Raw genomic sequence first — 15,354 nt, 5'->3', positions numbered from 1 at the left:
TCGATCATCCTATGTGAAAATTAAAAGCACCATTTTAAAGGTATGAATTCTAAAAGATTCCGAGTCTAAGATTTCCATAGTGGATTATCTACATATTTAAAATTGTACTGACGTTGAAATTTCCAACAAAATTACAATTTGTGATCATGAATCGATCCCTATGGAAAAATTACCTGGAGTACAATTTTTGTTTAATATACCGTGATTACATCGGGAGATATTTGACATTTGCTGTGAAGCGGTTCTTCCCATACTTAGATGTGCGAGATTTAAATATTCTCTGGAAGTTGGTAATAGCATAAAAACAAGCTACAATCTACTTTAATATTGTAAAGCTATAATCTACTTATTAAAATCCATTGCTACGTCATTCATAACAACAAATATAATGTGTATAATTAATGAAATCAATTATTTTTGGGGCTCACTAAACAGATGAAAGTCGTAGGAAGACATGTCCTGGTCAAGCTGCTTCCTCTTGAACTTGGCCATCACACTCTGTGTGATTTTGGAGACGTGTGGACGAGCTTTAGCGTGGACTAGAATCACTCCCCCCGTGAGTAAGTAGGCCAGGCCGTTTGTTCTAGATGGGCATGCATAAGCTACAGAGTATCTCACAGTACACATCACTGTTAATGATTTTTTTAGTCCTCGAGGAATTCGTCCATACCATCCTCACTCGCATTGCCACGTCAATTGGACTGAACATACAACTGCATACTTCTCTCCTGGGCCATGTGCTCGAGCCTACGCAGGACCACAATCATGCCGGACACTACATACGCTTCAAGAAATTTTCAAGAGCTTTGAAAGTTTTGATTAAATTACACCCAAGCCTGATTTTGCATTACGCTTAATGAACCAAAATGGGAAGTTTTGCTGCAAAAGCAAAGGAAAAAAATTAAATATATTTTTATTGTTTAAAGAATATAAATTTTCAGATTCAAATTAATATCTTACCCCCTGAGAGAGAAATTTTTTTTCATATTATAAATAAATTTTTAATGTTAAATATGTGTGCAAGATAGGTAGAATACCTTATATTGTATTTTCAGAACAAGAAATTCTTAAGACAATTCTTAATTTTTAAAATAGGAGTAAAGCTGAGAATTTAATTTTAACAATAGAAAGTCAAACTTTTATTAGCTCATATTTCGAAACTAATAGACCTAAGCTTCGAAACAGTTTGCGAAAGTAACTTTTGATGCAGTTTTAAAATTTGATATGAAAAATGGAAAATACCATTGGAAATTTTAGAAGTTGGTTTTTATTTCTATATATACAGACGTCCCCTTATAACATTTCTTATTCAAAACATTTTAAGGGTACGATATGCCCCTTTTTATGATTGTAGAAAGAATGATGCCAGAATAAAGCTGAGTAGTTTCGTTTCCTTCAGCAAATACACATTTAAACGTATGAAACAATGTGTTTAATTTTTCTGCCACTACTTCCTAATAACTTTTATTTTATTAATTTAAAATTCAAATCATATTGAAGAAAGTAGGGATTGGGTAAATATAACAGTTTTAAGGAAATATCTTACAATTTCTATGCATTTCTATCTCTCTCTTTCACACATTCACAAACAAATTATATATAAGGTGTTCCAAAAAATGGAATAAGCATCTATTGCATAAATATTTCCCATAGACATATAGTTTCAATTCCAAAGTTCCATTAAGTAAGGTGGAAATCATTTCAATACACTTTGAGACCTGTGAAATTTGATTATAAGAAGATCAAAATTAAATTTTTATACGGGCCCCGTATTCTAAAAATGCCAGAAATTTTTTTCTTACATTACTCTATGTACACACTAAGTTTCACGCTTATTTCAAAATACTTCCAGATATATATTTATTTTTAGAGTGATCTGGCCACAAAGTTAGATGGAAGCATTAATTTTAAAAATGCAATTTTTTTCAATCTACGAAAACTATTATAAACAAATATTTATCATGACATTAAATAAATCAAATACTCATACATATTATTGGTTACTTTTACTGGTTTACAGTTACAACTTCGACTTAATAAAGAAGAGAAACTTGATATGTTGAGCATTTAACCTCTCACTACTAAGTCAACCCATCCCTACCATACAAGTTCTTTACTAATGGACTAGTTTGGGGTCAGTTTTTCATTTAAAACGAGGAATTAAGGATATAAACGAGGATATCCTTAGTGATAATATACTTCACATCTTGTAACCCTCGTTTGAAATAGAAATTGGCGCGAAAAGGGCCTATTAGTATAGAACTTCCACGGCCGGTTTGGGTCGGATTAGTAGTGAAAGTGCTAAAGCGATTCAGAGAAGTAATGCAACTCCAAAAAAGAAAAATGAATTCTTTTCTCGCAGTTATGTGGGTGATATTAAACTTTCCTAAGAAAACTGACGTGCGAAAGCAATGAGGAACATTAGAAATTTTGATGCTATGCGTTATGTGTAATCGTAATGCAGCTAGATATGTATGTAAATATTGTCAGAAGAATGCAATTTTGTCAAGGTATTGAAAATGTTTTTTCTTCCTTATAAGTTTTGTAAAAATTTCATTTAGTATTTATTTAATCATTTTTTAAAAAAATTAATAAGAAATAATAAAGCATTACTATTTTTTTTTTCATTTCATATTTTTAATGACGTATTGTAATATGTGTAATTCCTGAAATTTTCAATGAAAAACTCTTTCAAACATCAGTCAGAGGTAAAAAAAAAGTGTTTCAAGTCAATAATTTTGCCTTTCCTTCTTCGAAATTTTGCAGATAAAATTACAGTTTTTGCATTTGCATACATGGTTGTGAGGAAAATATTCTACTGACTGACATTATTACACTAGTTACATTAAAAGTGGAGTTATATATAAAAAAAATTAACTTTTTAACTTCTTATAATCAATATCCATATATTTCAAAGGGTATTCATGTGATCGTATACCTTATTTGTTGAAACTTCGCCATTTAAAGTACATCTAAATGTAGTGAGGGAAATGAGCACTTATCACTTTTGGGATACTATATACATTAAATAGGCGACACTGAAACAGCGTTCCTGGAACATCGGAACAACACATTCTGACTCCATTATATTTCTTTTTCATACTGAATTGCAGTTTATTTAAATCTATTAAATGAATTAAGTTATGAAAATATTTAATATAGACTAACATCGGAAATGCATAATAGTGGAGAATCTCAAAGCACATAACGAAGTAAACAAAATAATTCATCATAAATTACGTCTTTGGAAAAATGAAAATCTAAAAAAAGTGTATGAAACAACACAAAAATTGTTATAAGTTTTTATTTAGGTTTGTTAACTTTTAAACGCTGCACTTCTGTGGAAATTTCCGAATAATACAATTTTTCCACAGGTTTAGTTACATAAACTATATAAATTTGCTTCTCTATTTAATCTTAACATCTACGCAAGAAAATCAACTTATTCCAAACCCAATAATCTAATCTGTATATATTTCTACAGGTACGAGTCTTTGAAATTCTTCCCGAACATTTACCCTCTTATGTTACTCCTAAGTGTTACTAATACAATCTTTAATAAACCATAGTAATTAATACTATGTCATCAGGACAATCCTCATATTTATCCAAATGTTCTCAGGAATCTTTCATAGATACGTCAATTACCATGCTTATCCAAACATTCCCCTTTCAATTGGAGCCAAGGAAATCATTTATTGTATTGAAATTCTCCAAAACTCAATGTTCTATCAAAACACAAGAGCTCTTCCGTGGAACGATTTTTCTAATTATATCTAGGATTCTAATTATAGATATAAGGATATTATACAGCAACAGATCTAAGATAGATCCTAAGGAATAAGTTAATTTGTTTCCCTCGACGAACTAATGATGACCGTCGGAAAATTAAAGTACGTCGTAACAGGGTCCGAGTCGACCATGTAATTAAGAACAGATTCCTGTGAGCCATTATTTAGACTGGAGGGAGGCAGCGTGATTTCAAACCGATAAAGTGACTGAAATCACTGCGACGGTCCCTTTAACTTTGCTCGAGCACGATTCGATTGTAGAAAAGTGTATTCGATTTATTGGTTTCTCCCCTCCAGGCGTTGAAAGATCGATTTTTATTCAAGTTTAATTACTTTGTACTTTTATTACAAGAAAATAAAAATCGCCAGATCGTCATTACGCAACTTCGAATTTAAACGCAAATGTCCGCTACACATTAAATCGTTCACCATGCATCATCGTCACATTTAAGATGATGATATTTTATTTTATTTAGATGAAGGCAAAATATTTCTACATAGTTTATAAGGAGACCATTCAGAGGACAGGATTCAGCTCCAAAGTTTTAGACTGCTTTACAATCATCGATTCTTTATTGGTTATTTTTAAGCAAATAAGGATTAATGACATGAAATTCAATTGCATTTTGTTCAAATTTTCGGATGTTTTATATCTGCTTTTTTTAATTTCGTTTTATTATTGATTATTTTTAAAAGCCAGCATTTATTATTACATTTTGTTTGTTTACATTAAAGCATGCGTGAATATTACGATTATTATTGCCAACTTGTCAAACTGAAACTATCGCAATCAAACGTTTGCAAACATTGCCAAAAAAAGAGCTACTTCGAAGCATTTGTGATAATCTGAATGATCCTCGTATTGACAGCCCCCGAAAAATGAAGGTGTATTCCTAATAGCCGTCACTCATGTTTGAACTCCTTCTGTAGAAGTTGCATTCTATCATTTGAGGTGGTGGTAACTCAAACCCAGAGAGAAGAAAATTTGTTCCAAGAGAGCTGCTTTGTTTGTTTGAAGCGAATCCAAGAAAATTCACTGAAGTGAGCACGCAACAAATAGCCGAAAGGAACTTCAGAAGGAAAGATTTATGACAAATAAATAAATCATATAAAAATTTTAAGAAAAAATTGCACACAAATATTTTTGTACGTGTAAAAAAAAGACACGAGGATAGAATCAACTATATCTGACGAAAAAATAAGTCGATAAAAGGTATTTTTAAAGTAAAAAGAATGATTAGTATCAAAAATACATAAATACATGCACAAAGAATTCACGGTCTCAGCAATCGAGGAAAATATTTTCAAACAAGGCATAGAATGCTACAAACCCCAATCTGCTCAGAACTAAGGTATGGAAAGGATAAAGTCATGTAATAATATTATTATTGCTACAGTTTTAATATAACGACCAAAATTTTAATATATATATATATATAGTTTCCTTATATCTTCAATGCACTGCTGTAAGTCAAAGAAAAAAATATGTCATTGTCGTTTAAAAATTGTAGATGCATTACAGGAAAAATAACGCTTATAAATATGTCGTAGGTCTGCAATATATACTGCATATATATGGATATATACATTTTTTTTTCTATCAGAGAAATGAAATTTTGGAACTACATCAGTGGCTGATTTCTAAGCCAATTAAAATATTCAAAAAAATATCGGTTTAAAACATATTGATATCTTTTAATAAGCGTTAGAATGAAGCAAAAAAAAAAATCATTTACGACATAAAGCATAATGCTCTGCCATCTAAGCGTATTCTTTTTGCAGAAAATATTACTTATTTCTTCTACCTTGGTTCAATTACGGGGAAGCCATTGTTCTTCTTAAAACCTAAGTGAGCCTTCAAAGGAAAGGGATCTTTCTGTGATAATATCTGCGCCCAAAAACCGCCATCATTTAATTCTCCGCCACTGTTGATCTTCTAGATAAAGCTCCGGAGACGACAGTTCTGACAGTTCTTTATCGGAAATAGTCCTATTGGTTGAAACAATTCGCTTGTTACATGGATGTTATCCGTCAAAGTAAGAATCCAATACAGCAATCACCTTTTGCGAGAGTGCTAGGATTTTCGACTATTTCGATGAACTGGAATGGAGAGACTTAAATTTACTGCGCAATTCAGTAAACTTTATTTTCTTCCTTTTCAAATTATTTTATTTCTAGCTGCCTTTGATGACCAGCGGATTTAAGGGAATTGATGCTAGCTAAAAATTTAAATTCAATATTTTATATATACTTCTCTTAATAGATTCCTCGGCAAAATATTTTTTAACTTCAAATTTCATATAGTACTCGAACTATTTAAGAAACTTTATCCCTGATGATCATCTGACGTACAGGATCTTTAGTTTAGAAAGGAACTTCAACTAGTTTTAAGTTTTTTTAAAAAAAAATAAAATATAGAAAAAACTGAAACTGCGCAAAATAGTTGGCATCATTTAATCATTAGTGGAATCATCAAAATTGGTATTTTTTTTTTTAATTTTAAGATGATACGAAAAGTCATTTTTGTGCTGTAATATTTTTGGAATTTATGGTGAAAAACGCCAAAATTTCTAATGAACTAAACTTCTTATCAGAATTTCAAAAACTCGCTCCATGGTGCCAACTTTTTTGTAACGACCAACTATATATGTGCCAAATTCATAGCTCAAGGTCTAATGGTTTGTTTTATATAGCGTCAACACAGCTGCGCTTGGATAGAGACATTCATTTTTATTGTTAGTAGATACGAAAGTATTTAACTCCAGCATTACGTTTACTAATTTTTACCCCATAGACTTGGGGTTTCAATTCATTAAAAAGGAAGGAAAATACCCTAACACGAAATATATTTATTTCTCACAATATGTGTCCATGTAAGACGATTAAACCTTTTCATCCCTGCTTCGAACATCACGCATAAAGGAGAATGAATGCATTGGCCCAAGTTCGCAAACAAATGTTTATAAAATTATACACTGAAAAAGTTTTACAGTACCAAAAAATAGGAATAGTTTGAAAAGTCATAATTAAAAGAATAAATCTGTTCATCAGAAATAATTTTCGATTATTTTTTTTTCGTGTGAAATCACAACACGTTTTCAATATTTTGAGAAAAACTATCTGTATTAACTTTTGTTATAACTATAGATTTCTACAATTATCTGGTATCTAATAAAGCGCAAGATAAAAATTAATTAAATAAATAAGTTTTTTATGAACATTTGAAGTTGACTTTAATGATTGATTGTTCAAAGTAATCAATTAGAATGGGTTGTAAAGAATGCAGCTATTTTAAATGTTACATTATATTACATCCTCAATGTCCTGAGACATATTTCTATTAAATTCTATTGAACTTTAATGAATTTTTTGAAGATATCACGTTTCTTGGGGACTAATTATAGAGAAACTTTTTTTCTTGCCATAAAAACATCCTTAAATATAACACTTATTTATTAGTTCAAATAGATAGGAAACATATGAAATATTTGCAATTGCATAAATTATTCCGTTTTCTTTCCCAATTTAAATGTTCTTTTTTTTTTTCTTACGCTTTCTTCTGTTTACTATTTTTGACAGTAAATGCCTCTTCGAATTAGGGTTATAGAATTATCAATTTTTATCCGTGTTTAAGCAATATAAAATACAAAACCAATACTAATTCTATTTAATATTGATGACAACCATTGGAAATCATTTTTATACATCATAGAAGATGTGCAACTGCAAAAAAACTGATTCTCAATAAATATTTTTTTCTAATATTTATCGTTGAATTTAATCAAAAGATTTATTGTTGTGTTATAAATATTTGCAAGCACTTACTAAAACGATTTTGGTTTTATAAATCTTATTACCATTGTTACCTATTACCATAAAGCTTAGTAGCAATTCAAAAGATTTTTTTCTGAGAATAATTTTTTTTCAAAATGCGCTTGTCGAAATTTCCCCTAGCTATCGAGAATGATGCCCAATTATTCATGAAGTCGGTGTTACCATTTGTAATAGGATTACAAAAGGCAGATATTGCAGAAGACTGCATTTTAATCAACTCTCCAAAATGGTTTCAAATGGTAACATCATAAACATTTTGTAATCTACTAAGGAAAAATAATTAATCTATTACAGAAAAAAAGAAAATTGCCAAAATCAGTTGTAGATAAAGTGGATCTTTTCGCAAGTGAATTTTACATCCGATAGAAATTTAGGACATGAAGAACGAATGGTTTATTTTTATTTTGAAACAGTATAGAAATTATCGTTTCTTAAAGTATTTGTTTTTTAATGGTAAATCGAATATGTGTTGTGATGCGAAAATTTTGAAGTTCATAGCCATAAATCGGTACGCTCAGAAAAAAAAATTCTGCATAAAATCTATCTAATGTTACAAAATATAATTAAAGTGAATGTATTTTAGTTTAAATATGCTCATAACAAGTATTTCAAAAAATAAAAAAAATGGCATGTCACTTGAAAATCTAAAAAATATGATATTTTGCTTGACAAATAATTTCTAAAACTTAATACTATTGCGCAGGAAAAAAAAAGGTTTTACAGATGCCTGATGCTTGTAAATATTGTTGTATAATGCTTCATACGATTATATAGAATGGGATTATTCTATGCTTACCGAAATTTTTATTCGACTAAATTATTATAAAGCTCCTATTTTATTAGACTAAATTTGAAAAATCAATTTTTGAACGTACAGTTTCTTTAATCAAACTATCAGCCAATTTCCAATACAATCAAGAATTTTTTCAGTTTTACAAATTTCAATACATTTTTATTTTCTCATATACAAAGTACTGTCATTGCCAAAAAATTCGAATTCGAGATTTTGACGAATTCCCACGTTTCAGACCTTCCCGAATTCGAAAACCCATTTTTGGAATTATAACTTACTCTCTGTCCGTTTGTATATCAGTACAACACAGTAATTCACTAAGAATACAATCAGTGAACATAAAAATACAATAAAACTTTTTGAGAGATGAACGGAACTTGGTGTAGGGGCTTAACACAAAATTTCTAGATTTTTATCAAATTTTGAATAAAATGCAATCAGAAGAAATGTGTCTGTCCAGCTATCTGATTTCAAGTGAACGCAGTAACTGCAAAACGAAAGAGTACATGGATATAATTTGTTATACAGATCTCAAATATAGATCCCTTTTAAATTTGGAGCAAAATTCGTCAAGCAGTTGACCGTCTGTTGGTCTGTGCTTTCTCATGTATCCAAATGCTATCATTCAAAAAATAATTAAAGCGACTTTAATTGAATAAGATAATAAATTTATGGTTAAATTAAATTAAAATTTAATACGTGATACCATGACTACAATTGAAGTTCTATGCCAAATATTGGTTCCACTCACCCAGAAAAAAAAGTATCGAAAGCACATATTCGATTTTTTGCAACTGTGCCAGCAATGAATCGTCAGAGATAGTACATTAGCTTCAATAAAAAACTAAATTCATCCAAAGATCAATATTTTTCAATTATTACTCGCCAACGACATGCAGTTAATGTATTAGTGCCGGACTTCTTTACTATGTAATGAAGCATGCAACTCTCACTTGTGAAAATAAAAATCTGAGCACTCGTGGCATTCACGACCTTGCCCAAGATCTACAATTTTATGCAAGAGGGTGATGATAACTTTATTAAAGAGTATGAGACATTTTTGGAGAGTCTATTCTCCCGATTTGGAAAGTTTTCTCGAAAATTAGGATAAATCGTTCTGTTCTGATTTGGATATCACTTCAAGTTTCATTTTTAATTGTTGCGTACTATTAACACTGCTGTTTAATAATCTGGCATGAAAAAAGCAATAGTTGATTTAGAATCTTTAAAGAGAGCTTGAATTTTAAATCATAAAATTGTTTTTGAATTTTTTACAGCATTTCTGCAAATGGAATTCACTTTGAACTCCTTTTCAACCTAGTTGTATTCTTGAAGTCCCTTAATCATTATGAGTTTTACCAGCATGGATATGAGAAAGTTCCATGAAGAATTGCCTCTGTTATTGGGTCATATATCCGTTAAACGTTTTACTTGTACAGGAGTAACATGGCTGCAGTGCAGAAACATCAGTATAAACTTTTTTTTTTTTTTTTTTCAAATTATGAACTTTTTTTTTTACACTCTCGTGTATAAATTATTGGAACAGGAATTATTTTGATTGTCAAAAGTTGCTTCTCAAGATTTCCATGAATGTTACATTCACCATATTTCAGACATTCTTATTGAGTTAAAATTCTTTGTCTGTTAGTTAAGACGAAAATTTGAAAAGGGAATAAGCTATACAAGTTAAATTTGATAGCAAATCTTCAGATTTGGTTTCTACAAAAAAATTTCGGATCTGTATTTAATCAATCTTCAAATCTAAGTCAAAATTATAGATCTGACAAAGCACGACAATGTGTGATCTATCTGTGATCACTTATATGTAAGCGACATTTCAAAGCCTCAGTGAACTAGATGGATGTCATTTACGTATGGTTGTATCACTAGAATTGTTTATCGGTACCAAAATTAAGATGTAATTCGTCAAAATGTTTATCTGATGATCTTTCTACCTTTGAAAATGTAAACATGATAACTTCGTGAATATGTAAAAACTCAAAACTCAAGCAGCAAGCTAGATAAATGAAATTAAGTAAGTGATCTTGAGGAAAATTTTTAGAAAATAGCTTAAGCTAAATCGGTAAGTAATGACATACTTCTCTGCTGTGAATTTTCGTTTCTCCATACATGACGAGGTGAAATACAAAAAACAACACATTGTTAAAATATGCTAGAAATCTAGGGAAAACACTTCCGTTGTTTTCAATAAAAGCGAGCAGAAGGTATAAATGTGTAAAATCGAAAATAAGATCGATTTTCTTTTCACTTTTTCATGATTGCTTTGGATATTTTTAAAACTGTCTTAAGAAGTCATTTTCAATTTATTATAGATTTTTATATTATATTAAATCATAAAGAAGAGTAAAAATGGAAATGAAATGTAAAACCGAATGTGAAAAAGGACAATCGACGCATTGTCATCAGGGAATGAAATAAATATGGATCGCAAAGGAAAATTATTATTTTGTCGTTATATTATGTGTTTTTTCTATAATTTGTATACATGAATACGCACATAAAATTTACTAAATTCGTTTGAAGGGGTAAAAATTGAATCCCGAAACTAAAAGAATGAAACGACTGGTCATAATTATTCTCTCTGCGTACAGACAGGTGTTTCAATAATATCGCCAAATCTGCAGAGTATGGTCTTCTAATAACTAATCTGCGATGCATTGAAATAATCTTGCAGGTATTTCTGCATATATTCTATAATTTTATGCATAAGTGAGTTATTATCCAATGAGAGTAAGTTAGAATAGCTAACACTTGACTGGTTAAAGGGAAGGATTTTTTTTCTCCTTTTGACTGACATGAAACAAGACTTTGGAGAACTTCATTTATTCGTCAGAATATCGTTTTAAGATGACATCTGAAATTTCATTAAGTCCGCAAAATAAAAGCTAAGAAAATTAAAATTGGTGATAAGTTCTTAAGACGGAGATTGAAAACTAATTACTCTCGTATCTTCTTCATACACCATAGAAAAAAATTCTTAATCTAAAATGTGAATTTTGTAATAGAGCTTAAAATGGAATTATTAAACCTAAATGAACTATTCTTGGTTTTATTCCTTATCATCTTTCTTTGGTATTAACCGAAATCTGAAGCATTTGAGAACGTGTAAAGCTGCTGCATTACTGACAACAGATATTGAAAATGAACATGATTATGGATTCAGTGTTTTCATATTCCTCCTTTCAGATTTTAGAAAGAATAAGGAATTCTTGCTAATATACCATGCTTATTCAGTATTGGAATTCAAATGCCTCAACAGAGGCTAAAATACTGTCCGCTTTGGGATCCCCAGATGAGTACTTTTCGACGATTGTATAAGGAGTGGTACGCTGAAAGATGAGTTAGCTGTTAAGCCTCATAATTGTGTGAAAAATGTCAGTTCACCCTATTCATAAATGCAAACATCTCCTTACATCTCTCCTTTCACTCCTTGTTTAGATCAAATAAACGGTTCCTGACGTTTGCGCGGAAGATTTTCAAATCCGAGATAAACAGTATTTAATATTTTTTTTTGTACTGTGGGCTTTAGGATTAACCATAAATCTTAAGCAAAGTAGCATATGCATATTTTCTCGAGTTTTTTTTTTTCAAACAAATTTACAACAAAATGTTCGGAGTTGAAACACCATGTAACAAATATCAAATTATTAGGATCAAGAACAAAAATTTCTTGACCATGTTTTGATGATTAATGAATCAGGTCGGGGCGCTAGTAATGAAAGACGTAGTTTAAAGCTACTCCGAAGTGGTTTTAGGAGCTTAACTCATCAAAAGAACTACTCATATTTCTTTTAGATGAAAGATTTAATTTGTCATTTTGTGAAGCCGGAATATGATGGATTGCCACCATTTTGTAGGTGATCTCAGATTTAACTTATCAACGTCAATTTCATAAATATGTAGCAGTAGAACATTCTAGAAAGACGAGAAAATTAAAAATGAATTTGATCGAAAGTATCAATATGTTACAAAAAAACGGAGCTATAATATTACAAATAGTTCGAGAAAAAGCAGGGACTAAGAAAAGTTTATCCCCAAATTGTAGAATTCGCAGAAAGCAATTAGGTTTTCAATGACATTAAAACATACATTTCCAGAAAATTACTTTTGCTCTAAATATTAAACATTTCTTGAATTTCCAACTTTTTATTTCTCGTTTCGCTCTACATCACTGTAATTTAATTAAAATCTCTCAGACTTGAATTCTAAATAAGATTTCTTTTCTTAAACATTTCTAAAGTACTCGAAACTATTTTCGGTTTGAAGATATTTTAATTAATATAACTTTAGAAAATGAGTCTAGATTTCAAAGTTAGTTGATTATATTCTGTTCATTTTTTTAACGTTTAAATTTAACGTGACTTATACGTTTTATATATTATGATGGCAGAATTGCGTAAAAATCTAGAAATTGTTGGAACTAAATTTAATTTTTTAGAATTTTTTAATAAAATTGATATTATATCAGTATTAATTATTGCTCCGAGGAGAATATAAGAAATTTCAGTGATTTGTCTGAACCACATATTTGCATCAAATTATCATGTTTTTAAATTTAAAAATTAAAATGAAATCCTTCAAAAACATGATAATGTGATTAAAAAATACGTAAAAATAGATCAAGTGATCTATGGCTCATTTAATTAGATAATAGAACAAATAAAATAGTTAAATTGTTAAAATATTTGGCATTGCATTACATAAAGGTAACAATCTTTTGTGGGTAAAAACCTATATAGCCAATCACAAAGCTACTAAATTAAATATAGCAATCTATAAAAGGAAATAAATTCTTATTATTAGATTACCTTTTTTAAAGACAAACAAGGCTTTAATCTATACGATGTTCCAACAAGAAGATAGAATTAACTTACTTTTCATTACATGCTTCATGACAAGAAATTGTTTCACTGTTTGTAAATATTATGCTGATTTGTTGAACGTCATAAATTCAATGCATTTTTTGCATTATATTATATTATATTATATTATATTATATTATATATATTATATATATACATACATACAACGCATAAACAATTCTGATACGATGTAAAAGTTTGGTAAATGAAGTGCCTGTTCACATCTTATTAAAAATTATATGAGCAAGTTCTTAGCATTTCTCATGGAGCTTCGGTACGATATGCTTAGTTTATACAAGATATCGTTTTGCACCATTATCATTAATATTGAATAATTTATAATTGTTTGATTTCTCATTAAAGTAAAAGAGTTTTTTAGTAAAGAAATTGATTTATCGAGTTATGCTTTTTACTTAGTTTACTTTCCGTTTTAGTTCCATTCATTATTTTTCTTGCTTTACATATATACAATGCATTTTTTAAATCATGGTGCAAACTTAAAAAAAAAAGGCATACAGAAGTAAATCATTTTTACTTTGGACTATGTAGTTCCAAACCCAAAGGTGGGGACATGACAGAGGCCTATTTGTCAGGGTTCCTATAATGCTCCAGGGTCCGTCTTTGTTTGGGAGAGATTTACAATACCACAGCAACCAAGTTGCAGGAATAACATTATGAGCTCGTAAGAAGATAGGTATGATATTGGCAAGTAAGATGCAGTTTCACCAACAAATCTATGGAGTAATTTATTTGAGGGTTCGAAGGGCTTTTTCTTTAAAAAGATTCGTGCTTCGCACGCTCTATTGCAAAATAATGAATTTATTTTTATATGCCGTTTGTGTCATTATAATTTGGCATATGATTTTAGAATTAATTTAATTATATTTACACAATCTTGGTTGATAAAATAATATAAAAATCATACTTTAAGTTTATTAAAATCAAATATAACCCTTTAAATTATAATTATGAAATTTATTAGTTTATTCTATTTCTGTCCAGTCATTATAACCATTTACACGCGATTCTCTTTAATTAGTAAGTTACAAAGAAATGCTATAGAAAACTCATAATCAGTCGATACGTAATATTTCATATATAAAGGGTTGCACTTTAATTTAGAAATCTGAGTGATAGATATTTTTAAAAGGTGAAAAAACATGCTATTGATACTTAACTGTAGCTATTAACTATAAGTAAGTAAAAAATGGTTGGAAGAGCCGATATCCGATTTTAATTTATACATTCCAAAACTTATTTATATTCTCTTCATCTGAAATCTGTTGTTTTAGAAATTACATTCATTATTTATTTAATGAGCTACAGAAAAACTATTTAGAAAAGGCTATTTTTATTTGAATGCTTTAATAGCTATTCTTGAACATAAGCTGTAAAAGGACCTTACATGGATTTTATTGGTTTTCATTTTATTTTGTAATTAAATAGTCATGTTGTTTTTATCAAATATAGAAAATAGTATCTTAAAATTTTATGAGGTCGTAAAATAAGTAAAGCTACAATTTGTGGGTACGCAGTATTATTAAAATTATTTTCTTATGACACTTAATGAAAAGAAAAATTTGCAAAAAGGAATATGAATCAAACAATCAACATTTTAACACATTTTAAATAAAAAAAATTAATAGGAAATTTTAGTTTATTTTAATGATGTTCAAAAAGTCCCATTCTCAAGACATTAATAAAAAAATTATCTTGGATTGGATTTACTCGATTGAACGTTCATAACGATTTACAATCTTAGTCGTATGGTAAAGATTTCTTGTTTTTTCTTGTAATTAGACGCCTTGTTTAAATCCTCTTTGCTGAATACGATCTCCTTCGGATTGTCCTGCAAATGTAGGGAGGCAGAGGCTAGTTGCAAGAAAATAGGCAGGTTTCATTTTTAATTTTCGGTTAGAATTTTTGCTAAACAGGTTTTTTATGGCTGGCCTACCACAGCAAAGTCAGTGTCCAGCCGAAACGAATACTGTGGGGAAGTGTGAACGGGTTCTCAGTTTTAGCTAGTAAGTGGAGAAAAAAATATTTCGCAAAC

Source organism: Argiope bruennichi, chromosome X2 (assembly GCF_947563725.1).
Source record: "Argiope bruennichi chromosome X2, qqArgBrue1.1, whole genome shotgun sequence".
NCBI classification, from domain to species: Eukaryota; Metazoa; Arthropoda; class Arachnida; order Araneae; family Araneidae; genus Argiope; species Argiope bruennichi.
The sequence above is the reverse complement of the archived record's forward strand: the minus strand, read 5'-3'. Positions refer to the sequence as shown.